At 45.9% G+C, this 26511-nt stretch overlaps 1 protein-coding gene and 1 long non-coding RNA gene across 5 annotated transcripts in view; one reads left to right on the top strand and one right to left on the bottom strand.

Moving 5' to 3' along the window:
- NHSL2 (NHS like 2) overlaps positions 1 to 26511 on the bottom strand; it is a 304501-nt gene that overhangs the window by 243774 nt on the left and 34216 nt on the right. The gene's annotated exons all lie outside the window — the stretch shown is intronic.
- Positions 17889 to 26511, top strand: part of LOC149119639 (uncharacterized) — a 29763-nt gene continuing 21140 nt past the window's right edge. Inside the window, exons 1-2 of one of the 2 annotated variants that reach the window (XR_016228476.1) lie at positions 17889 to 18643; positions 25097 to 25340. This is a non-coding gene — a long non-coding RNA (uncharacterized LOC149119639). Of the gene's footprint in view, positions 18644 to 25096; positions 25341 to 26511 lie in introns of those variants that run through there. The other variant, XR_016228477.1, reaches the window with a different exon arrangement.

The raw sequence follows: 26511 nt of genomic DNA, 5'->3' as shown, positions 1-26511 counted from the left end.
TAAAGAGGAAAAGTTTATTGAGTTCATAGTTTTCGGTGTTCAAGTCTAAGTTTGAGTAGCACCCTTGGTTTGGCATCTGCCTGTGGGCAGCAGATAGCAACACGGATCACATGTGAATGAAGAATTACATGGTGAACCAGGAAGCAGAGAGAATGGTTAAGTCGGGCTTTTATAACCATCTTCTTGTGAGAAGGGCATGCTCCCAAAGACCTAAGGCCCTCTCACTAGGCTCACCTCCTAAGCACCATAATTGGATTAAATGTCTACCCTCTTTTTTTTTTCTTTTTTGACAGGCAGAGTGGACAGTGAGAGAGAGAGACAGAGAGAAAGGTCTTCCTTTGCCGTTGGTTCACCCTCCAATGGCCACTGCGGCCGGCACACCGCGCTGATCTGATGGCAGGAGCCAGGTGCTTCTCCTGGTCTCCCATGCAGGTGCAGGGCCCAAGCACTTGGGCCATCCTCCACTGCACTCCCTGGCCACAGCAGAGAGCTGGCCTGGAAGAGGGGCAACCGGGACAAAATCCAGCGCCCCGACCGGGACTAGAACCCGGTGTGCCGGAGCCGCAAGGCGGAGGATTAGCCTAGTGAGCCACGGCGCCAGCTTAGATGTCTACCCTCTTGGTACTGTTCACTTATGACTTCAAAGTCCTGTATGAGTTTGGAGACTAAATCTCATTCAAACTATAGCAAAAAGAATCTTTCATATCCTTCTGTCTTATCATCACACGCATTTGACAAGGTAAGTGGGCTAGGTAATCAGCCACTGTTGAGAGAGAAGTAAACTACAGTTCACAGAAGATAAACATGGTAAATATGCCATTCATTCCTGGCTTTGTATTTGACCTGTTCCTCCTTCATAAAGTTGCTTAATAGGCAGAGATTTAAAGGAACAAGGAGGCCAGAAAGCCAAGAGTGTTGGGGGTATGGTGGGTGTTTTGGTCAGTGGGAAAATGAGGATTGAGTAAAGAAGCAGGAGTTGTAAAACTGGAAAAGCTGCCTGAGATTGGACTGACTGTTGGGAGTTCAAGTGCCAGGCTAAGGGCCTATATGTTTATCATTCATCAATGATATTTTGTAAAAATAGGATTGTAATCAGTGATTATAAGAGAGGTAGGGACAGAGATAGTGATGTATGGCTATAAAAGGAGCTGTCTTTGGTTTACTTTTAAGCCCTCAACAAAGCAAACAAATGGCACTAAGGAGACCTTGGTCCCCCTGTTCAGCCATGAATAGATTTCCAGAGAAGGCACATACATGTAGACAGATATCCAGGTTAAATAACAAAAGCCATTTCCTTCTTGAGAAGCTTGCTTTTCAGCTCCCACGAAAGGGGCAGTGGGGTCAGGGAGCAGAAGGCAGTGGAAGAGAGTGAGATAAAGGGAGGGCCAGGAAGGGAAGTGAGGCTCCAGGCCACATCCTGACAGCCAACTGGGCCCAGCCCAGAGCTCTCCAGAGATGCTCTGGCTAATTTCCCACTAGGACAAATTCAACTTTAATCAATCTGTTTTCCTCTTAAGCTCACTGTTGTTACAGACGAGGGAAAGCCCCTGTGTGGAGACCTTTTGCTGGCTGTCCAAGCAGCAATGGCACCAGGCAGGAAAGAGCAAGCCCCTACAGAGGCAGAGACAAGTGCCTGGGAGTCATGAAACCTGAAGCACATCCCAACTTCTGTTCTTTCTTTGCTGAGTGATCTTAGGCAAGTTGCTGAGCTTCTCTGTGCCTCAGATTGCTCGGGTGTCAAATGATATCTACTGGATTGATGAGAGAATTCAAAGAACTCAATGAGATAGAAGGCCTAGTGCAACACTTGGCTTATGGTAGGGATTATACAAATGCTTGTTTCTTCAGAACCTTTCCACTGTGTTGGGGAATGCCCACAACACAATGGAGCAAGGAGTAGTCTTGCAAATATAAGGGAATGAGCCTAGTGTGAATTTCTAGAGAGCAAAATGAATTTGAATGCTTCCTATGCAATGCTTTGGGAGGATGTGGGCTGGGATAGTGTGGGGCAAAAGGAGCAAAGATTTTAGAATTCCTCTTCTGGAAGGTCCAGGCTGAAGTTGGGAGGTAAACTACTGAGATGAAGAAACTCTTCTAAAGAAGAGCAATGTGAGGTTTAGGCATTGCTGTGATTTGAATGTGTCCCCTGTAAGTTCATGTATTAGAAACATAATCCCCAAATTCATATATCGATGACATGTGAAGATGGGGTCCCTGCAAGGTAATTAAGATTAGGTGAGTCATGTGGATTGGGATGGGCAACAGAGTGTCAGTGATTTTTTAAGGAGAGGATGAGAGACCCATGCTAGCTTGCCCTGCCTCACCATGTTAAGATGTAGCAGAAAGGCCCTCACCACAGACTGAGCAGATGCCAGAACTGTGCTCCTGGACTTTCCTGCTTGCAAAACCATGATCCAAATAAACCTGCATTCTTTATCAATTACCCAGTCTGTGGTATCCAGTGTTAGCAACAGAAAGTGGACTAAGACAGACACAACTATTTCTGCCTTGAATTAAAGCAAGAAAGCATTAGAGGAAGATAACAAGAAAACAAAATATAGTCAATGGCTCCATTAACTATGCTCATCATGGAGACTATTAGCAGCATTTCTCAAAGAGAGGAGACAAAAACCTATTCTAGGTATTCCTTGGTTTTTACTAGAAAGCATAAGAGATCCAGAAATGAGAAGGCTCCTAGAAGAGAATATTGGTAATTCCTGTCACATGATCCTTCTGACAACTGTCCCTTATATAAGGTTTTTCTTAGAGAGGCAGGTGAATCTAAAATACTCCAGTCACTTGTTGGGCTATTTTCTCAATTTTTATCACATCAACATACCCCCTTAACTGTTATTTAATTAATGTTCTTCTTTTGATTTTTCACTCTTTTAAAGAGACTTTGTATTATTCATGTGAATGGAAAACCACTACCAAGTGACTTAAATGGAAGAAAACCATAAAAGAAATACATTGCTATTAAAAATAATAATATTCTTTCATGTCCTACCAGAAGCACAAGATGCGCTGCCACTCCCAGGGGAACACAGGCCCACCATGGGATGCTGGCTGTAGAGAACAAGGCCATTTGCCTTGTGGCACAGCTACCCTTCAGACAGGGACCCAGGCTGGAGCCCGAAGCCCCGATGAACAACTGATTAGGAATATGGTCTATTTTGGTCTTGATATGGAAGTTCCTCCCAGATAGAGGAAAGTTAGATAGCACCCAACCCCCAGAGGCAGGCAGGGAGCTGCACTAGAATGAACTAGGGTGAGGAACTGACCATGATGCCCTGGTCCTTGGTGATTCAAGTTGGATCCAAAACCTACACTTAGGAAACCTGTCTATTTAACATGTTGCTAATTGTAATTTTTGCAAAGATTTTCTCCTTGCACTCTTGCAGTGTTTTATAAATGTCCTGTTGAGGATACGAGATGTCCCAGGAGACAAATGGAAGAAGATCTAGGTCTGCCACCTGGTATGGAATGCATAGTGGGGATCAGTGAGAGGACCCCAAGAGGAAGATGACACCAAAGAACACACTGGTATTCCTCCAAAATTCACATGTTAGGACCTGAATCCAATGTGATATGTTAATAGGTGGGGTCTTTTGGAGAAGATTAGGTCATCAGGACTCTGCTCTCATGAACAGGATTAGCACCCTATAAGGCTGGCGTCATGGCAGAGTGGGTAAAGCCTGCAATGCTGGCATCTGATATGAGTACCAGTATGAATTGTGGCTGTCTCACTTCCAATCCAGCTCCCTGTTAATAAGCCTGGGAAACCAGCAGAAGATGGCCTGGAAACTGGCGTCTCTGCCACCCATACAGGAGACCTGAATGAAGTTCCTGGCTCCCAGCTCCTGGTTTCTGCCTGGCCCAGCACAGGCCATTGTGGCCGTTTGTGGAGTGAACTAGCAGATGGAAGATAGATCTCTCTCTCTTTTCTTTTCAAATAAATAAATCTTTAAAAAAAAAAAAAAGAGGTTTGAGAGAAGGGAGTCTGCCTCCCTTCTGCCATGATAGGACACACAGAAGGTACCATCTAGGATGAGCAGCCTCTCCCAAGACACTGAATTTGCCAGTGCCTTGATCTTGAACTCTCCAGCCTCTAAAACTGCGAACAACCAATTTCCACTGTCTACAAATTACCAAGTCTACAGTATTTTGTTATAGCAGATTGACTAGATCATGACAGTGTCCCGTCTCCAACTGGAAATGCTTTGGCTGTAACTCTTGTCTGCTAAGAACTTGGAAGGGCTTACATTTCGTTCTTATTTGTGATTTCCATGACAGTCACCATCTCTTTACACTCACTCAGAGATCAGACAGCAAAGGAAATTCCTAAATGACATTTTACTGACAAATTCAGGCACTCTGATACTTGTCCTCTTATAGACACATTTTCTGTTTTTCTTTAAAGATTTTATTTATTTATTTGAGAGGCAGAGTTACAGACAGACAGAGGAAGAGACAGAAAGGAAGGTCCTCCATCCGCTGGTTCATTCCCCAAATGGCCTCAAGGGCCAGAGCTCGGCTGATCCAAAGCCAGGAGCCAGGAGATTCTTCCAGGTCTCCCACATGGGTACAGGGGCCCAAGCACTTGGGCCATCTTCTACTGATTTCCCAGGTCATACCAGGAAGCTGGATCGGAAGAGGAGCAGCCGGGACTAGAAACAGTGCCCATATGGGATGTTAGTGCTGCAGGTAGGGGCTTAGCCTACTAAGCTACTTAGCCTACAGAGCCGGCCCCCCTAGATACATTTTGTATTCTTCATCTTAAACTAATGGATAACAAGTAAGTTTCTAAAAGATGTAGAACTGTTTGATAGACAAACAAAACAGATGTGTGTGGGGTTTTGTTGGTTTGTTTTACATGGAGGAACAAGCAGATTTATCTATTTCTTTTATCAGAAAAAATGGATCCAAAGAAACCTGCCACCTCCTTCCTTTTCCCCTTTTCCTCTTCAGGATGGCTGGCTGGCTATCACAGTAGGAGGGGACTAAATGGGTCAAAGACAACAGAGAACCAAAGATATTCAAAGGCTTAGGGAATGCTTGGTCCACAAGCATGGACAGAGAGTAGGGAGAGGCTATAGAAGGCTGTGGGGTTGCAGACTTCAAAGTATGTGAGGAGTTCAGGGGCAACTGACTGTAAACAAAGCCTTCTTTAAGTCAAGGTCATTCTAACCCACAAAACAATGGGCATTTCCAACTCCCAAGAGTGCCTGGAAAACAAAGCTAACTGCAGTCTCATTGACAAGTCAAAAACTTATCTGCCTAGCACAGGAAAAAAAATGCTCCACATCACCAGTCATTAGGGAAATGCAAATAAAAACCAAGAGGTATCACTTTGCACCCATCAAGGTGACTATTATTAAAACAGAAAAAAAAGTGTTGGAAAGGATGTGCAGAAAATTGAAGTTTTTTGTATTGTGTGATTCCATTTATATGAGGTGCCTAGAGTACTCAAATTTATAGAGATAGAAAGTAGAATGGTGGTTTATGAGGGACTGAGGGAAATGGGGAACAAGGAATTACTGGTTAATGGGCATAGAGTTTCCATTTGGGATGACGAAAAAGTTCTAGAGACAGATGGTGGTGATGGTTGCTCAACAATGTGAATGTATTAGTGCCACTTAAGCAATATACATCAAGTGGTTAAAATGCTAAATTCTATGTATAATTTTACTGCACACAATAAACACACCTGCCCAGCACCAAAGGCAAAGGAAGGGAAGGGATATGTAGTGATTTCAACCCTCTACGACTCTCACCCCTGCCTATGACACAACTTTGAAGGAAGGATTTTTCATTCCAAGTGCCCATTGGAAATAGGATCTGAAGCAGGGAAAAGAGAGGGTCAGTATTGCATGAGGCAGGGAAGGCAGTAAGGAAAGAAGACAAAAATAAACAGAGCCCAAAGGCCTGCACACGAGTATAGAAGGGAAAAGACTGTTGGGTAGTGGGGAGGCAAGGAGGATGCTCCATGTAGAAAAGTATTTGTTCTCCCCAGGGAGAAACTCTGGGGCTTTCAGCACACCCTTCAATCCAAGCAAACCCCAACAAGGAGGAAGGCCACTGATTCCCAATGGTTATTCCTGGAGTGGCTATTCAAGTGCAGGCTCTGTGCTGCAGGTTTATGGTGTCCAGACGGAACCAGGAATGAAACCAGCCTTCAGAGAACTGACCGTCCTGGAAGAGAACAGCGGAATATACTACTAGCCATAGCCCAAGTGTGAACTGCACCATGGAGGAGACACGAGTGAGAAACATTGACCAGCGGCATGAGGCTGAGGGCATCTCAAGGAGGAGGGGAACTTTAAGTTGGACAATGAGAGACAGGCAGGATTGGAGGTCTGTGATTTTTGCTTGTTTGCATTTCTTGAGAAACAAGCTCCTCTTTTTATGTTCATAATTGATAATATCCCAGACTAACTTTCCTTAACCTATTTCTTATTTGGGGAAGAGTGGTAAGAAAGTTCATGAAAAATTGCAATAAAAGATGATTTTATTGGGGTGCAGAAAAATTGAAATTCACGCATAGCTTTTCCATAGTACACAATTTCCACGAACTTTTTCAAGCCCTCTAATACAGCAGAACATTATGTTTCATTTTCATAGCAAAGCTCAGTGAGATCAAATTAATTTGCACCGCTTGTCAGTGCAGGTAAGGCCTGGACATATGGCTAGATACATCAGTTACTCAGCAAATATTAATCATCCAATATATTTAGACACACAGAGTTGGAAATTGTTAACTTGCAAATGAAATTTGGCACCATACCTGTGTCCGTGAGATGTCAAACACACTAATTAAAAATTGAAAACATTCTATCCACTATTCATATATTTTTTCTTTTTTTAATTGAAAGAATTATAGAGAGAGAGAGAAACAGAGAGAAAGAGAGAGAGAGAGAGAGAGAGAGGTCTTCCTTCCACTGGTTCTCTCCCCAAATGGCCGCAATGGCAAAGGCTGAGCCAGGCTGAAGCCAGGAGCCAAGAGCTTCATCAGGGTCTCCTGTGTGAGTGGCAGGGGCCCAAGCACTTAGACCACCTTCTGATGCTTTTCGCAGGCCAGTAGCAGGGAGCTAGATCAGAAGTGGGGCATCTGGGACATAAACTGGTGCCCATATGGGATACAGATGTTGCAGGCGGTGGCTTTTACCCACTATGCCACAACTCTGCCCTCATGTATTTTTTTAACATGATGCCAAGTATACAAACATTTAGGGGTGTGTGTGTGTGTTTAGGGGGTCCACATATGTGGCATTGGAATGTTGAGGATTATGATGAATGGTCTTCAAAAATCTAATACAAAATGCTTATTATAAAAAAATTGTGCACGGATTTCAAAAATTTTTTTGCACCAAAAATTAATTATGTATTTCCATAAACTTTTTGAAGTGCAGTTGTAAAAGACTAATTGTTGAAGTCTTCAGATGCCAAGCCCAGGAGTTTGAACTTACTATAATGATCACTCACCCCTTGTACTGTCACAGCTACAGGCTGCTACTTAATGTCAAGATAGAACAGAAATCGGTAAAGTGTGGCTGACAACCAGTCAGTGAAATGGCTGTTTGGCTCAGTGTGGGAATAATAAACAGATCTGTCCAAGTCCGGCCACAGGGGAAGACAGAGCTTACAAGTCATAAGAAAGATCCCCTGTGGGAGCACAGCCATGGCATAGCCATTTACCAGGCCTTTGGGAAGACTTGTAAGACAAGTGTTACAGCTGGGCACTTATAGTGGCAGGAGTCCCTCTAGGGGCCTAAGGGCACCAGAGCTTCTGCCTGTAGCAGCTACATCACCCTGCTACTGACTCAAACTCCCAACTGAAACCGGGGTAAAAAGTCCAATTCTCCTCTCCTGCTATTAACCATCCCTCAACACTCCACCCTCAGGATCACTCTGCTTTTTTCCAGTCCCACTGCACCAGCAGGCAAAATACCATGGCAACCTGTCCTAAACAAGGAGTGCCTGCTGAGTATTGTTGGCCAGGCTTCAGTGGTTAGCCTGGGCACTGGGACTACTACTGCTGCTCCTTGGCCTCACCTTCTGCCCCTGCCCCATGGACTTCCTCTATTCTGGAAATTATCTTTTCCCTCTTGCCTGGGCCAGATGGACAGCCAGCAGTCACCTGGCATATGGCCCTGGCTGGACAAACTTGTGGCTACACCCTGTGGTCAAAGGATTCCAGGTGGGAAAAAAAAATGTTCTGATGGAAAGAGCAGAGGTCTGGAGAAATCCAAGAAATGGATAATCCAGACCCACCACTTGGAATGCAAAAGCGCATGCTCAGGTGGTCACATTCCCAGCACTGCCTGCCCTTCTCCCACACACACACACACACACACAAACTCCAGGACTGACCTGACCCTCCCAGCAGCCTGGGGCCCCCTGCTGCCTCCTGCAGGCAATGCTGTGGTCAAGAGAGGCTAGAGGTCTCCCTGAAGGCTCTGGGGAAGTGCCTTCCCCACCCCCACTCCCACATCCAGGCCAGCCATGTAGCATCCTGGGGAGAGGAACCAGTCTCTCCCCTTTCCTTCACCCCACACCTCCATCCCTTCTCCCTGTGTGTGGCTTGGTGTGCAGAGGGGGAAGGGAAACTGAGCTTCTGATAAGCCTGTGTTTCATGCTGTGGACCCTTTGCCTTCTCACACACAGCGCTGAGTGATTCTGGCTTTACAGAGCTATCAGGGCAGGAGAGGAGGTGAAGCACAGGCAAATTCAGAGGTGAGTTGGGGATTTGATGGAGAGTGTGGCAGCAATTGACTGGGCAAATGCAAGGAACAGACAGTCACATTTGGGCTCTTAGGGGGAAGTTCAGTTGCTGTCTAAAGCAGTGCCCTGGAGTTTTTCATCTCTATGTGAGCCAGGAGGGTTCTGGAAAAAGTCACTTCTCCACCCTAACACTCTGCAGCCAACACCATCCCTAGGCAGGGAAACTCAAGGGTGCTAACCTGCTGGGTGACACTCAGACTAAACAGGTTCCTAGAGCTCATCTGGACTCATCCCAGCCTAGTTCTCCAGTGTGTGTCTTTCCCACCTTTTGTCGCCTGATATAATCCCTCCTTGCTCTTCCCAGACTTCCTGTCCTCCAGGAAGCCCACCCCAAAGCTCTTCTTCTCAAGCCCAGCGCAGATTCAAACTGGCACCCATATGGGATGCCAGTGCTGCAGGTGGTAGCTTAATCCACTGTGCCACAGGGCTGGCCCCAGGAGCCTTTCTTGATACCTCCTTCTGATCTCTCTCTTTAATCTCTACACGCAGAATCCGCACTGTGGCACAGTGGGTTAAATATCCTGGCTGCTTCACTTCCTATCCAGCTCCCTGCTAGTGCCTTGGGAAAGCAATAGAAGATGGCTCAAGTACTTGGTTCCCTGCTCTTATATGGGAGAGCTGGATGAAACTCCTGGCTCCTGATTTCGACCTGACCCAGACCAGGTCGTTATGGCCATTTGGGGAGTGATCTAGTGGATGGAAGACTTTTTCTCTCCTCTCCTCGCCTCGCCCCACCCCTCCCTTTCTCCCTCTCTCCCTTCCGTCCTTTTTGTCCTTTCTTCCTCTCGATTTATTTATTTGAAAGGCAGAGTTACAAACAGAGAGAGGGAGAGGGAGAGACAGAAAGAGAAATATCCTTCATCCACTGGTTCACTTCCCAAGTGGCTGCACAGCTGAGGCTGGACCAATCTGAAGCCAGGAGCCAGGGGCTTCTTCTGGGTCTCCCACGCGGCTGCAGGGGCCCAACTACGTGGACCATTCTCTGCTGCTTTCCCAGGCACACTAGCATGGTGCTGGACTGGGAGTGGAGCAGCTGGGACTCAAACCGGTACTCATATGGGATGCCAGGGAGCAGCTTAACCCATTATGCCACAATGTCGGCTCTGTAATTCTGACTTTCAGATAAATAAGTAAATACTCAAAAGCCTTCATTCACACTCAATTCTACACTCTTCAAGAAGGAAAATCAATAATGCTTGAATCCTTCCATGGCCCCAGGGTTGCCACCCAAGTCCAAGGCACCACCATTCCTCCCACGATATATACAGTGTCCCTTTCCCCCACAACTGGTCTCCTGGCTTTCATCCTGGCCTCCAAGTCAGCCTGTACATTAAAGCCAAAATGATCAGAGGTATTTGTTCGCTCCATGCTTGAAAACGTTCAAGGGCAAAACTGAAACTAGCCTGTGTGAGGGCTTCAGGCTCACCTCACAATGCCTCTCACTCCTCCAGCTACTCTGGCATTCTGCCAGCCTTCAGATATACCATGCTCCTCCCTACCACAGGGTTTTTGTACGGACCAGTCCCTCTGTCTGGAACCCTGTTCCTTCCTTTCTTTGTCTAATTAGCTCTTATGCATCCTTTAGGTTTTCCTTCAAATGGCACTTTCTGAGTAAAACTTTCCCTGACCTCCCTGAGGAGGTCAAATCCCCTATTCTAGGTCCTTCTAACAGGTATACATTTATGTATTTATTTGGCCTCTTCTACTGGACTCTGAACTCCACGAAGGCAGAGATTGGATCTAGTTTTGTAGATCACTCTACCTCTTAATACATAGGTTTTTTTCCTTAATATACATTTTCCATGAACTTTGAACACTCCAAGTATTTTTTGCATAGAATAATCTTTTAATTTCATTTTCTACAAACTTTTTGTATTGTCCTATATTATGTTCTCAGTAATCACATATTGAATATATGCATGAATCAATGAATGAATCCATAGAAAAGGTTGTGCAGAACTCTGGAGAGAGACTACCTGAGTCTGAATCCCAGCTCTGTCACTTACTAGCTGGGTGGGCTTATTCAAGTTACTTACCAACCTGTACCTTCTAGAATAATAAAAGCAGTTGTTATGAGAATTAAATAAGTAAATATTCATTAAGCATTCAAACAGTGCTGGGGATGGGTGTTTTGCTTAGCGATTAAGATGCTAGTTAAGACACATATACTATATAAGAGTGCCTGGAATTAATTCCAAGGTCCAGCTCCTGACTCCATATCCCTACTAAGCAGACCCTGGGAGATGGCAGATGATGGCTTAAGTAACTGAGTTCCTGCCACACAACTGAGAAACTCAGATTTAGTTCCTGGCTTCCACTTTCAACCTGGCCCAGCATTGGCTGTTACAGGCATCTGGGGAGTGAAACAGAGGATGTGTTCTCTCTCTCTCTCTTCTCTCTCTCATTCTCTCTCTCTCTCTCTCATTCTCTCTGTGTGTGTGTATCTTTCTATGTCTCAGAAAAAAGTGTTCACTTGTAAAAATAAATAATCACACTCTCCCATATTTCTCTTGGTCTCACTGGCTCAAATGCAAGCAAGAATGCATTAGTTTTCCAGTGTGTGCCAGTGCTTCAGATTTCAAGACTGATTGCAGAATCTCAACTGTCACATCCTAGGCAGAGAGGGGAAGCTGAGGTGTTCGGAGTCCAATTCATGTGGCCTTGACTCCTTTTTCTCCTTTATCCCCTACCTATAATCCACCAGGAAGTGCTGTCAGGTATATCTGAAACACAAATCCCAAATCTCTCTCCCTTTGTTCTACCACCCTGGACTAAGCCACTGCGATGTATTCATCACCACTAGGACATGGACATCATCACTGTGATTTCCTCATCAACACTGAGATATCCCCATCACCACTGTGATATCCCCACTTCAACCTTTACAACCTGTTCTCCACAGCAGCCAGATTGAACCAGGGAATTCCAGTCACATTGCATCATTGCCTTGCTCAAAGCCCTCCCATGGCTCTTCATCATGCTAAGACTGAAATCCCAACTCCTCTCCATGGTTCACAAAGCAGTGAATGAGACAGCACCTGTCATCTTGTTATAGCCATACCCAACCACTCACAGTGGTTCTTTTTTTTAAGATTTCATTTATTTACTTGAAAGATAAAGTTATACACAGAGAGAAGGAGAGACAGAGAGAAAGGTCTTGCATCCGCTGGTTCACTCCCCAAATGGCCGCAACAGCTGGAGCTGATCTGATCTGAAACTAAGAGCCAAGAGCTTCTTCCAGGTCTGCCACACAGGAGCAAAGGCCCAAGCTCTTGCGTCCTCTTCCACTGCTTTCCCAGACTGTAGCAGAGAGCTGGATTGGAAGAGGAACAGCCAGGAGTTGAACTGGAGCCCATATGGAATGCTGGTGCTGCAAGAGGAGGCTTAGCTTACTACACATACCACAGTGCCGGGCCCCTCAGTAGTTCTCAAAGCTCTGTGCTCTCTTGATTCTGGCCCTTAGCATCAGTTTTTCCCCATCAGAGCAAGCTCCATGCTCTCTGATCAATATCTGCTCACTTACCACTAATGCAAACTCCAATGGCTGCAACTTGCTGAAAACCTGTTACCTGATCTTGTTCACAGTTCCATGTTCAGTATTCAGCACAAGGCTAGTCATGGAGTATGTGCTTTAGAAAATTTGTATTGGGTGAATCCTGATTCCAACATCCTCTGGGTGAGTGACTCTGGGTAAGTTCTCTCTAAGCTTGTTTGCTCAACTGTAAAATGGAGGGATAATAACGATCAAGCTGATATGGAGATCAAAGGAGATAACATGTATAAAGCACATATCACAGAGTAAGTGCTCCATAAGTGGAGGCTTTTCTTGAGTAGCCACTGGTCAGGAAAAGAGAGAAAAACAAGTCTCTCCTCCCTGCTAGTCCATATACCCACCCATTCTGCTTCCCTCCTATCTTCAGTCCCTTGAATAAAGCTGGAAAACCTGAACCAGCAGAAAAAAAAAAAAAGTCCTACAGTGAACTCTTAGGAGAGAACTATCTTCTGTATCAACAACACACCCTTGGCTCCGTCTCCAGCAGCCCAGCCCCAAACTGGAGGTCTGAATTTTCTTTTCACCCTGTCTAGATATTTAAGGTGTCAACCTTGGAGGATGAGCGGTGGTGGGCGGGAGTGTCGGAGGAACCAGGCTGTGCCAACAAACTTCATGACGGAAATCAAACTGTTTCTCCACACAGTAACATACACTGTTCTGGGATTGGATTGGAATTTTCCATCAGAATGCTTTGTCAGCTGTGAGAGACAGGAAAGGGGTCTCCTCAGTGGTGACACAGAAGGAGGTCTACACTCTGACTTTCTGTCTGCTACAGAAAGGATCCAAGTTCAAGTTCTGTCTTAATCTTTCTGTCTTCATGGCAAAAAAAAAAAAAAGAAAAGAAACAAAAACAAAAACAGAACAGTGTTGGATGTCCCATCTCTCACTTTGTAAACTTCAGGTGAAATGGAACCCCCAAACAATGATTCACTAACTGCTTCACAGTTGGAATTCAATAAATACATAATACATCTCTTAGTGTCTAAAGTCTCTTTGATATCAAATGGGACAACCCTCCTTTTCTGTTTGTCAAAGCACATATATACATTTGACACAGTAACTGTGGATTCATTATTTTGATCTTTCTCCACTTAAGATGTATACATTTTCTTTTACAGGCCGAGTTCATTAAGTTGTCAAATTATGTGGCTATACCATACCCTAATGTACTAAAAGGCAAACTCCTATTAGCCAAGTACTTATTACTAGCTGTTTAGGTTGCTTCCATTTGTTGTTATATTAAATGACACTTCGTACAATTTGGTTTTGGAAATTTCCTCTTCTGGATTTTTTTTTCTTTGCATGCAAATTCAATTTCAGGACTATTTTAGAAATCACACACAAAAAACAGAGACAAAGGCAGGGATGATTTCTTCCCTGAAGAAGCAGGCCTATCCATTCACACTCCACTCGGCCCTTGAAGTAAAGCCACAGGAAGAAACTACTCAGCCAGCAATAACTAAATAGGAGGGGACTGGCGCTGTGGCACAGTGGGTTAAAGCCCTGGCCTGAAGCGCCGACATCCCATATGGGCACCGGTTCATGTCCCGGCTCCTCCCTGCTCCTCTTCCCATCCAGCTCTCTGCAATGGCCTGGGAAAGCAGGAGAAGATGGCCCAAGTCCTTGGGCCCCTGCACCCACGTGGGAGACTTGGAAGAAGCTCCTGGCTTCTGGCTTCGGATTGGCACAGCTCTGGTCATTGTGGCCAACTGGGGAGTGAACCAGTGGATGGAAGACCTCTCTCTCTGTCTCTACCCCTCCCTGTAACTCTGTCTTTTAAATAAATAAAATAAATCTTAAAAAAAAAAACTAAATGAGAAAGCACCATGCTTTGCTCAGGCTCTTCCTCTCAGGTGAGGGAGCAGAGCTGAGAAAGCCCACATAATCATCCTGACTGTTCAATGAAGAGACGGGGACACATAGGTGTAGTTGTGTGAGCACAGAGAAAATGGCTTTTTCTGGAAACCTGCTAAGTCTCACAAAGTGACTCAGGACCAGGGCAGGCCACTGGTTCTCAAAGCAGTCTTTATTGAGTTCTTTGATAAACATGGCTGGTTGACTATCTAATAACCATCCTCTATATCTTGCTTACTAACAGAACTCCAGTTTGTTCAGATAGTTAGCAATGATGTTTTCTTTGTTTAATTTTTTTTTACTTGAGACGCAGAGTTACAGAGAGAGGTCTTCCATCTGCTGGTGAATTCACTCCCAGATGGCCACAACGGCCAGAGTTGGGTCCATCGGGAGCTAGGAGTCAGGAGCTTCTTCTGGGTCTCCTGTGCAGGTGTAGGGCCCAAGCATCTGGGCCATCTTCTACTTATTTTCCAGGTAATAGCAGAGAGCTGGATCAGAAGAGGAGCAGCCGGGACTCAAACTGGCACCCATATGGGATGCCGGCACCACAGGTGGAGGTTTGGCCTTCTGCGCCACAGCGCTGGCCCCACAGCAAAGATCTTTTCACAACAGGAAGAAAGACCCAGATCCATTCTCAGATATGACTTATAATGGTTCTAAATCAGTCAATGGCCTAAGAGTGAACACTTGACAGAGTTCTGGCTAATGAGATTTAAGGAGAAAGCTCCTAGGAAAATCTCTTCAAAATCACAGGACAGAACCGCCTGAAGAGAAGGCCTTTGCTTCTTCATCCTTCTTCCTGTTGAGATGCAGATGTGAGACCTGAAGATGCCAGCAACCATCTTGTGGTCATGAGACAGCAAGTGTGAAAGTGAAAGCAAATTTGCTACGGATGGCAGAGAAGGCAACCACGTGTTCTCTAAACTGTTTGTTATATGAAGAAAGGAAACCTCTGTTGTTTAAGCCACTATATGTTGGACTTCTTCACTTTAAGTCAGAAGCATATCCAATGGCCCCATCATGTACAAGGCACTTTGCTAAGTACCAAAGTGGTAGCAAAAATGGAAAACACCCTCAGCAAGTTGAGTCTACTTGGGGAGACACAAAACAAATACTAATAGTAATATATGGAAAATAAGTAGGTAGCTGACTAAAAAGAACTGAGGAAGCTATTTTAGTTGAGGTACAAAGGTAATAGGTGGCGCTAGAACTAAATAAGCATAGAATGTGTGAAGAACAGTGAAAACCTAGATTTGTCCTACAGAGAAAATGGAAGATATGGACAGATCTTAAACTGAAGCCATATCCCAAGTACAATGAATTTCTCATTCAAGAGTTTGGGCAAGATCTGATACTTGGTGGAGAACCAATTCAGGAGAAATCCATGGTGAAAGTTGTACTTCAGGAAGATTAACTGAATGCTGATCTGCATACTGAGACTGTGGTGCACACATGGAAAATGCCAATTAGAAGAGATACAATGCAAGAGATATTCTGAAGAAAGAATTAATAGGGCATGCTCAATAATTCAGTGTGTGAAAGGGAGAAAGAAGAGTCAGGGATATCTTCAACCAGTAGGCCGAGGAATGCAGGGGGAGAGAATATGAATCAAGTGCTAAACAGCCCGCAACAGGGACCAGGAAGTCATGAAAGGGAGAAGGTACTCTAGGCTTTGACCTATTTAAATGCCAGCCAAATGCACAGATTAATAAAAGGGTATTTCAAAAAGTTGGAAGAAAACTGGCATTAAAAGATAAATTTGCTTTGATGCGAAGAAATTTGGAAACATGTGCATAGATTTTTAACACATTTCCATGAATTTTTAAAGACACCTTGCATGCACAGATTTAAAAATGCTTTGCACCAAAACACACTTGCTTTGTAAAAAGATTTATTTATTTGAAGACAGAAAGAGAGAGAGAGAGAGAGAAAGAGAGAGAGAATGAATGAATGAATCTTCCATTTGCTGGTTTGCTCCCCAGCTCCCTGCATTTGTCAGGGCCAAAACCAGAATCTTCTCCATGGGTGATGGGGGCCCAAGCCTTCCTATTCAGGAAGCTGGCTCAGAAGTGGAACAGTCAGAAATCAAACCAACACTCTGATATGGGATACCAGTGTAGCTTAGCCCACTACCTGGGCAAAAAAAGGCAGCAGAAAAGGCAAACTCATTTGGTTAAGACTTGTGTCCCTCAAACCTCAGTAATCTATATGCTACCTTTATGAATTTTGTCACATGCTTAACTATCTACTGAATATTTTTCCTTAAATAAACTTCCTTTCAAAAAACTTAAGCATGGTTCTAAGCAACAATACCCTTGAAAACACCTTGGAAAATCCATGTCAGACACAAGTCATCAAGGACCAGATCATTTCTAGGAGCACAATTTCTGAGCAACAGGCCTCTTGAATCTACTTCCTTCCCCTGTATCAGCAATTCACATTAGCTTTTGGGGAAAAGATTTCTTCACCCATCTTGGTCAAATTGTATCAGAGAGAGAGAGGGAGAGGCCCTGGCTGTCCAGGTACCTGGGGAGCTACGGCTCACACACGAGGCAACTGGGACTGCATGAACCAATCTGCTCACAGTGGGGCCTCAGATCCTCTCACTGGGGCTCTAAGAAAGGATTCTTATAATTTGAGCTAAGCAAGAAACTCAGAAAGAGGTTATGTTCCTGCCTTTTCTCCCTTCACCCACCCCCACTCCCCTAGCCCTCTTCCAAATCTGAGCTAGGCTTAACATAAGAGGAGCATGACTCATAAAAACCAAAGACTGAGTTGGAGAGGCCAGGCTGCCAGGATTCCTCCTTAGCTGACAAAGAGCAGACCCAGCAGCTCAGTCCCCAGCCCGTGGCACATTCAGTAGTCCAAAGGCTTCAGGTCTTTAGAGACCACAGGATGACAATCATTTCCTACGGGGAGGTAAGAAGACCAGAAAATGGCAAAGAGCACCTCTGATGGTGCAGTTCAGATCCTACCTTCCCTAATGTCTTGTCCAAAAGTCTACTGATAGATCCTAAGTGCCTACATCTACAGTAAAAATCATCATCATCATAAGTAATATATACAGGTAAATAACTATGTGCCAGGTACTATGCTAAGCACTTTTCTTTATTTTATTAACGATTTATTTATTTGAAAGTCAGAATTACACAGAGAAAAAGGAAAGGCAGAGAAAGAGGTCTTCCATTCGTTGGTTCACTCCCTCAATAGGCCACAACGTCTGAAGCTGTGTCAATCCGAATCCAGGAGCCAGCAGCTTCCTCTGGGTCTCCCACGCAGGTGCAGGGGCCCAAGGACTTAGACCATCTTCTACTGTTTTCCCAGGCCATAGCAGAGAGCTGGATCAGAAGTGGAGCAGCCGGGACTCAAACCAGCACCCATATGGGATGCCGGCATTGCAGGTGGTGGCTTTACCCGCTACACCACAATGTTGGCCCCCTCAAGCACTTCTCATGTATTATTTTTGTGGGGAGCAACCCGGACTAGACTGAGTTACTGGAATTTAGACTTATTCTATGCATCTGCTCTCCCACAATATGGTGCTGGGAGAGGAGAAAACAGCTTCTACGCAGCTGCCTCCAGTTCAACCAATAAACTGTAGGACCTGCTCCTGATTGGAGAGCAGCGTACTCGGCGTGTGGGCAGCCGAGTTAGGATTGGCGGAGGAGGACTATAAAGGAGGAGAGAGACGGCATGCACCAGGAACATCTATGGGGAACATCTAGCTGAAGGAACACCTGTGCAGCCCCCGAGTAGAGCCGGCTGGCGGTGTGCCGCTCCCCTGCGGAAGTGGGGAATGTGGCAGGGGGAACTGCCCTTCCACGGAGGTGGAAGGGATAGTAGCCAAACCGGGAAGAACCAGCAGCAAACCCGGGGAGGGCCGAGCAGACGAAAAGAACAGCGCAGGGTCCTGTGTCGTTCCTCCATGAAGAGGGGGAGCGACATAATGGTGCCGTGACTCGGATAGGAAACCTAGGACGGATAGGAAACCTAAGAGGGAAGAAACGGGAAGAAGTGGAAAATGCCAGAGAGAGAGACTAGCAAGCAGCCTAGGGAAAAGCCGGACGAAAAAGGTGCCAGAAGAAGCTATTGAAAGCCTAGGCATAGACTCGGATATGGACTGTGGGAAAGAAGTTAGGATTTAAAGTGAAAGCAAGAAGAAACTTAGACTCAGATACGGACTGCAGGTTGAAAGTGAAAGTGAAACCTATAAGAAACTTAGACTTGGATACGGACTGTGGGGAGAGGCCAGGAGAAATGAGAGAGGAATATTGTTGGAAGAAAACTTAGGGAAACATACCGGAAGAGAAAAATGTTAGGGAGGATGAAGCCGCGAGTGCAGGCCGAGGCGGAGACATAAGCCACCTTGGAATTCTTCAAGTCACCCCGGGGAGCAAGAGGCGAAGATCTGGAACCAGAGGCAGAGACATGGGCCGCCAGGTTGAAATTCACCAGGTTAGTCCGGGGAACTTGGACTGAATGCCGGTGGTGGCGGAAACATTCGCGGAAGCCGCCGCGTGCAGAGAGAGCACGGGGCGTGAATAGATAGGGAACGCAGGGCTGGCGCGAGGCCGTGGTGCGGGCGCGAAGTGCGTGGAGACTGCGGAGTGTGCGCGCGAAGCCGAGCCGCGCAGATGAGAGAAGCGCGGGCTGAAGTGGCGCAAAGCCGGGAAGCCGCTGCAGGGCGGGCGCCGGCGGGCGAGGGCGGGGCGAGGCGCCGGGAAGCCGCGCAGAGCTGTGAAGCCGCCGCGGGGCGGGCGCCGGCGGGGCGAGGCGCCGGGAAGCCACGCAGAGCCGTGAAGCTGCCACGGGGCGAGGTGCTGAGAAGCAGCCTCGGGCGGGCGCCGGGAAACCGCGGGGATAAGAGAAACAGAAGTTTAGAAGTAAAATGAGAGAAATAGGAATGCTGGAAGATAGAAGTAAAATGGGAGAAATAGGAATGCCCGGAGATAGAGAAATAGAGAAATAGAAAGGCCTCCCCTCAACATGGCAATGAGAAAGCTTGGATTTGGTCTGCCTGATTAAGTGAGGCGATGAGCACCTGCGGCGGCTAGCAGCTTATGCGCCGCAGGTCACCGAAGACAGGCACGAATTAACATCAGTAAGGCCTCCCCACAATACAACAATTAGGAGGCTTGGATTCGGTCTGCCTGATTAAGGCGATAAGCACCAGCAAGCAGCTCGACCGGAGTATGAGCTGCAGGTCACCGAAGATAGGCACGAATCAACACCAATAAGCCTCCCCACAATATGGCGCTGAGAAGGCTTGGATTCGGTTTGCCTGATAGGTTTTGTAAGCACCTGCAGGCAGTTCTAGCAGAGTAGAGCATGCGCTGCAGGGCACCGAACACAGGCATGCATCAGTGCCTAAAAACCTCCTCACAACATGGCGAAGAGAGGACCCGGATTCGGTTTGCCTGATTGATAGGACTTGTAAGAGCCTGTGGCAACTCTAGCAAGTAGAGCAGAGTGTGTGCCGCGGGACACCGAAGACAGGCGTGTATCAACGCCAAAAAATAAAAAGAAAGGGGGATCTGTGGGGAGCAACCCGGACTAGACTGAGTTACTGGAATTAAGACTTATTCTATGCATCTGCTCTCCCACAATATGGCGCTGGGAGAGGAGAAAACAGCTTCTACGCAGCTGCCTCCAGTTCAACCAATAAACTGTAGGACCTGCTCCTGATTGGAGAGCAGCGTACTCGGCGTGTGGGCAGCCGAGTTAGGATTGGCGGAGGAGGACTATAAAGGAGGAGAGAGACGGCATGCACCAGGAACATCTATGGGGAACATCTAGCTGAAGGAACACCTGTGCAGCCCCCGAGTAGAGCCGGCTGGCGGTGTGCCGCTCCCCTGCGGAAGTGGGGAATGTGGCCAGGGGGAACTGCCCTTCCACGGAGGTGGAAGGGATAGTAGCCAACCCGGGAAGAACCAGCAGCAAACCCGGGGAGGGCCGAGCAGACGAAAAGAACAGCGCAGGGTCCTGTGTCGTTCCTCCACGAAGAGGGGGAGCGACATAATGGTGCCGTGACTCGGATATGAAGCCTAGGCAGGGCTTAGTGTCGTTCCTCCACGAAGAGGGGGAGCGACAATTTTATTCTCACAAACACCTGATAAGACAGGTACTCTCATTTTAGAATTGAAGAAACTGGAGATCAGAAAGGTGAAGTAAATTGCCCAAGGTCACACAGTAAATGGGGCAGCTGAATTCAAGCTTGAGCATCAGTTTGAGAGCCCAAAATATTAAACATTCTACATGTTGGACTCAAAATACCTTCTGAAGAAGGTTGACACAAGACATAGGTCCTTGACTCACGGTAGAAAAATCCACAGATTGGCCAGCAGCTTAAGGGTCAGAGCTTTTTGTCAAACATGGAAGATAATGACTGATAGAATCACTCAGCTAGTCTCTCTTATGTAATCTAAACATGGGGCATGGAGAGGATCCTAGGTCAGCAGTAGGGGCAGAAGTAGACACACACACGAGCGCACACACACACACATATGCAGAAGCATCCTGGCAATATAAGAGCCTCACGTGAGCAAATGCTACGAAGTACAGTGGAGAATAAAGAGAAATTATTTGCAGCAGCAGGAACATGAGCTCTGAATCAGAGAGCGGAGAATTATGAATCAATAATTTTAACTCCTCACTTGCTGATATCCTTGCCTTTCTTACCCCATTGTCCATCCTTCATCCATCTTGCAAATCCCCAGGCCTTAAATTAACCCAAATATCTAGCCTTAAGCTTCTGCCCCAAGACTACTAAGCACAGCTTGGTAAAAACACCCTTTTCATACAGAGAGAAACCATTATAAATTCACTGGGTCTTCAGTATGGCTGGTCAACCATTCTTTCAGTCCCTGTCAGACTCTTTCTTTTTTTATTTTTTAAGGATTTATTTATTTATATTTATTTGAAAGACAGAGTTACAGAGAGAGGTAGACACACACACACACACACACACACAGAGAGAGAGAGAGAGAGAGAGAGAGAGAGAGGTCTTGCATCCCACTGGTTCACTCCCCAGATGGCTGCAGCAGCCAGAGCTGTGCCGATCCGAAGCCAGGAGCCAGGAGCTTCTTCTGGGTCTCCCACATGGGTGCAGGGGCCCAAGGACTTGGGCCATCTTCTACTGCTTTCCCAGCCATAGCAGAAAGCTAGATCAAAAGAGGAGCAGCTGGGACTCGAACCAGCGCCCATGTGGGATGCCAGCACTGCAGGCCAGGGCATTAACCTGCTGCGCCACAGCGCCGGCCCCAGAAACTATTTTTGCCAACAATTTCCTTGTAACTAAATCCCATTGTTGTTTCTCACATGTTCTCTTACATTGGCCTCTCCAAAGCAGCGTCACCTTTGGCCATTGCCTCCATCTTCAAACTTGTCTTATCCTGGCTTCTATGATACTATGCTCTCTGCTGGTTTTTCTCTCCCCTCTCTGATTGCTTGTCAGCATCCTCATTGGGTTCCTTTTCCCACATTTGTCCATCCCATAATTGTTAAGAGTTCTCAGGGCTTTTGCTCTTTGGCCTTCTACATATTCTCCCTGCACAATCTCCCAAGGTTTAAATGACCATCCTTAAATTGTTAACTCTCAAGTTTATATTTCTAGCCCACATATCTCTTGAGCCTCAGTCCCACATAACTAATTCCCACTTGAGTGCCACACAGAAACCCGAACTTGGCACACCCAGGAACTCCTCATCATTCCTTTGAAGCCCATTCTTCTTCCTTATTGCCTATAACAGTTAACTTTTATTGAATACTTTCTATGTAGTTTTTATGTACTCGTATTACTTCACTTACTAATTATAAGGAAAAGAGCATCAATACCCTAATTTTATAGGTAAGGAAACTGAGGCACGTACAGGTTAAGGAACTTGTCAAAGACCACATAGCTAATCAGGGTTTCAAAATTCAGGCAGCCTGAGGGTCAGCACTGTAGCACAGGGATGCCAGAATCCCATACTGGAACACTCATATAAGTCGCTACTACTTAGCTGCTTATCCAGATTCCTGATAATGTGCCTGGAAAGGCAGCAGAAGATGGTCCAAGTACCTGGACCCCTGCCACACATATGAGAAACCAGGATGGAGCTTTGGCCTAGCCCGGACCTGGATGTCAGAGCCATTTGGGAAGCAAACCATTGGATAGAAGATCTCTCTCTCTCTCTTTAAAATAAATGAATAAATTGATCTTTTTTAAAAATTTATTTATTTATTTGAGAGGCAGAGTTACAGACAGAGATAGGGAGAGACAGAGAGAGCGGTCTTCCATCCACTGGTTCACTCAACAAATGGCCACAACCAGTAGTTTCTTCTTGGTCTCCCATTTGGGTGCAGGGGCCCAAGCACTTGGTTCGTCTTCTACTGCTTTCTCAGGCTATCAGCATAGAGCTGGGCTGGAAGTGGGCATCTGGGACTCAAACAAGCACCCTTATGGAATGCCAGCACTGCAAGCAGATGCTTAACTTACTAAGACACAGCACTGGCCCCTAAATTGATCTTTTATGAAAAAAAATCCAGGCAGTCTTCAGAGCCACTTCTTTTAACCTTCATATTATACTTCTATCACTTCCCTCCAGTTTTCAAAACCAGAAACTTTCCTCCATTCCACACATCTGTCCATCCTACCTTCTAAATGTGTCTCTGGTCCATCCATTTGTTTCCATCACCATAACAGCCATCTTAAGCAGCCATCTTATCACCTCTCACCTGGATCCTCAGACTCCAATGTCACTACTTCACAGTCCACCTTCCAAACTACTTCCACAGTGGTGTTTCTGAAAGGGAACTGTGATAAGAATAGCAAGCCATTTCAGGACTTTTTGGGGCACTCAGGATAGTATTCAAATCCCTCCACATGGCTTGCCTGGACCTGCATGGTCTAGTTCTTGTCTGGTTCTCTAGGCTTGGGTCTTCCCGTTCTCCTCTACCTCCTAACTTTCTGCAACTTCCTTCCTTCCTTCCATCTGCCTTCACTTGGCCACCACGACTTAACCTATGTTCTCTGTCTAGGTGAGGGATTATTACTCTAAGAAGCCCTCCTTGACTCCCCAAGTCTAGTTTAGGTGCTGCTATGATTTGGAAATGGTTTGTGCTCACCAAAACTCATGTTGAAATCTAACTGCCACACTCATTGTGGAAGACAATATGGAGATACTCCAGAAATAGATATATCACATGACCCAGCAATCCCACTCCTGGGAATTTACCCAAACAAAATAAAATCGGCATATGAGTTATCTATACCCCCATGTTCATTTCAGTTCAATTCACAATACCTAACATATGGAATCAACCCAGATGTCCATCAACTGATGATTGGATAAAGAAATTATGGTGTATATATATACACTATGGAATACTACCCAGCAGTAAAAAATAACGAAATCCTATCTTTTGTAACAAAATGGATGCAGCTGGAAGCCATTTATACTTAGTGAAATAAGCCAGTCCCCCAAAGACAAATACCATATGCTTTTCCTGATGTGTGCCTAAAATGTAATGTATAGGAATGAAATTGACATTTTAAGATTTGATGATTGTTTACAGCTCTTTTCTCTACTGTTGAGGAACAGTGTTTTTTTCTTCATACAATTTGTTGAACTCTTTACTTAGTGAAGGGTTAATCTTTTGTGTATAAAGTAACCTGAAAATAGATCTTTGTAAAAATTAAGAGTGGGAATCTAAGAGGGAGGAGAAAGAAGGGTGGGAACATGGGTAGGAGGGAGGGTAGACTAGAAAGTATCACCATGTTTCTGAATCTTTATATATGAAATACATGAAATTTATATGCCTTAAATAACATTTTTAAAGAAAGAAATCTCATTGCCAATGTAATTGTATTGAGAATTGGTGGGCCTTTAAGAAGTATTTGGATCATGGAGGCTCCACCCTCATGAAGGGATTAATGTGGTTCCTGTGACAGTGAGTTGGTTATCATTAAAGAGGGTTGTTATAAAGTGCCTGATCGTCTTCACTCTCTCTTCTCTTTTGCACATGCTCCTGTCATTGATGATGCAGTATAAAGCCCTCACTATATGCCACCACCTTTATCTTTTTTTTCAGGTTTTTATTTAAAATTTATTATAATAGGGTCTACGCAAAAGGAGTAGGTGGAGGGCAGGGACCATGTAGGGGACACAGGAACACGATGACATGGCCAGAGCCATAGCTCTGTCTTGGGGATAAGGGATGAAAAGAAAAGACCAGGGCTGGAGCTGGGGAGGAGAGGGAAGGGGGAGACACTGTGGCTGCATTCTTCCCACTCCCAGGAAGCACCTCTAGTCCCTGCATCCTTTCATTTACCGTGGCCCCCTAAGATTCCAGCTCTTGTTCTACCGCTGGCCCTTGTAGCTCCTTCTTTTGCTCCTCTAGCCTCCCTGTCTCACAACAGATTCCTAAGTAGGTACAACCTCTGCTTTTCCTGCATCTGCCCCTTCTCAAATCTCACCTTTCCCTCCCCAGGACAGAATTTTTTGGTTCTCTCCTTCCTCTCCTAACCCCTGAAGAAAAAAAAGAAACAAAAAATAAAGCACCAGCTCCCTGGGAGGGGCAGCAGACAAAAGTGGGGGAGAGGACTGAAAGGAGGAGAACAAGGGTCATGGAGGGGAGAGGCTCACAAACCCCTGGGAGGATATGGCAGGGGATTACAGAGAGGAGAGGGGTAAGGGCAGTGGCTGTTGTTGTCTTCTTCCATCCCTGCCCACTGTCCAGGTAACTTAACACAACCAAGGGGTCAGGCATCACCTGATCTTAAACCATGAGCTAAATAAAGCTCTTTAGGTGTTTTGTTAAAATAGCTCAAAGAGAGGGACCTGGCTCAGTAGGTTAATCCTCTGCCTGCAGCGCCGGCATCCCATATGGGCATCGGTTCTAGTCCCAACTGCTTCTCTTCCAATCCAGCTCTCTGCTACGGCCTGGGAAAGCAGTAGAAGATGGCCCAAGTGCTTGGGCCCCTGCACCCGCATGGGAGACCTGGAAGAGGCTCCTGGCTCCTGGCTTCGGATCAGCGCAGCTCCGGCAGTTGTGGCCATTTGGGGGAGTGAACCAACGGAAGGAAGACCTTTTTCTCCGTCTCTCCCTCTCACTGTCTCTAACTCTACCTCTAATAAATAAAAAAATAAAATCTTAAAAAAAATAGCTCAAAGAGGGGCCGGCGCCATGGCTCACTTGTTTAATCCTCCGCCTGCGGCGCCAGCATCCCACATGGGCGCCGAATTCTGTCCCGGCTGCTCCTCTTCCAGTCCAGCTCTCTGCTGTGGCCCGGGAGGGCAGTGGAGGATGGCCCAAGTGCTTGGGCCCCTGCACCCTCATGGGAGACTAAGAGGAAGCACCTGGCTCCTGGCTTCAGATTGGCGCAGCATCAGCCACAGTGGCCATTTGGGGGAGTGAACCAACAGAAGGGAAGACCTTTCTCACTGTCTCTCTCTCTCTCACTGTCTATAACTCTACCTGTCAAATAAATAAAAAAAAATAGCTCAAAGAGACTAAAACAGGTACCATTCCCTTATTACACCATACATGTCATTGTCAGAACACTTCTCAGGCCCTCTATTATTTAATCATGCCCCCCCACTAGACTATGTTCTTTGAGACCAGGGACTTTGTTTTGCTCACCATTGCTAGCCCCCACCTCCAATGCCTGGCTCAGTGCAGTAAATGTCATGTGTGTGTAAACCATGCCAAAACCTTCTCTCTTCTGTGTCCTTCCTCCAACCTACACTCAGTGGTCTGAGGAAGCACCCTGGGGCCAGCTGCCTGGCACAGGTCCTGTACTTATGGGCCAAGGACACGTTTCCTGAACTATCAGCTCAGATCTTCCTTCCCAGCAATGAGGCCAAGAGCCAGCACCCTCTTTCACTGTATTTCCTGGATTGACTTTCCATTGTGAATTTTAGTTATCACTTGACTTTCAGAAGTAGACTCAAAGCTATGTTTTAGTTACCGACTCTTTTAATAGCTTTCCAAGATCAACGAGAATGCAACGGAAATAACAATGATGATTCACTGGGCTCATCTTTCTTCCCCTCACCACTCTGCATAAAACCCAGTCTCACCACTGGCAAGTCAAGTGCAACTCCTGTAAACAAGCTATCAGCATATCCTTGGTTATCTGAACAATCAAGCATGGGAGAAGTTGAAGGCAAAGGGACACCTCATCTAAGATGCCAGTCACACTTCATGATAGGATGTACTGCTGTTCTTTGAGCCCACAAAGGACACATTTAAATAGAGCATAACAGTGACCCTCCAAAGAGAAGGGGGCACTGACTTGGGAATGGGTGCAGAATAGGGCAAACTGTATCATCGAAAATTCA

This window comes from Oryctolagus cuniculus, chromosome X, assembly GCF_051225735.1.
Source record: "Oryctolagus cuniculus isolate XC-2025 breed Fujian yellow rabbit chromosome X, ASM5122573v1, whole genome shotgun sequence".
Classification (NCBI taxonomy): Eukaryota; Metazoa; Chordata; class Mammalia; order Lagomorpha; family Leporidae; genus Oryctolagus; species Oryctolagus cuniculus.
This window is presented reverse-complemented; position numbering and strand designations above follow the sequence as displayed.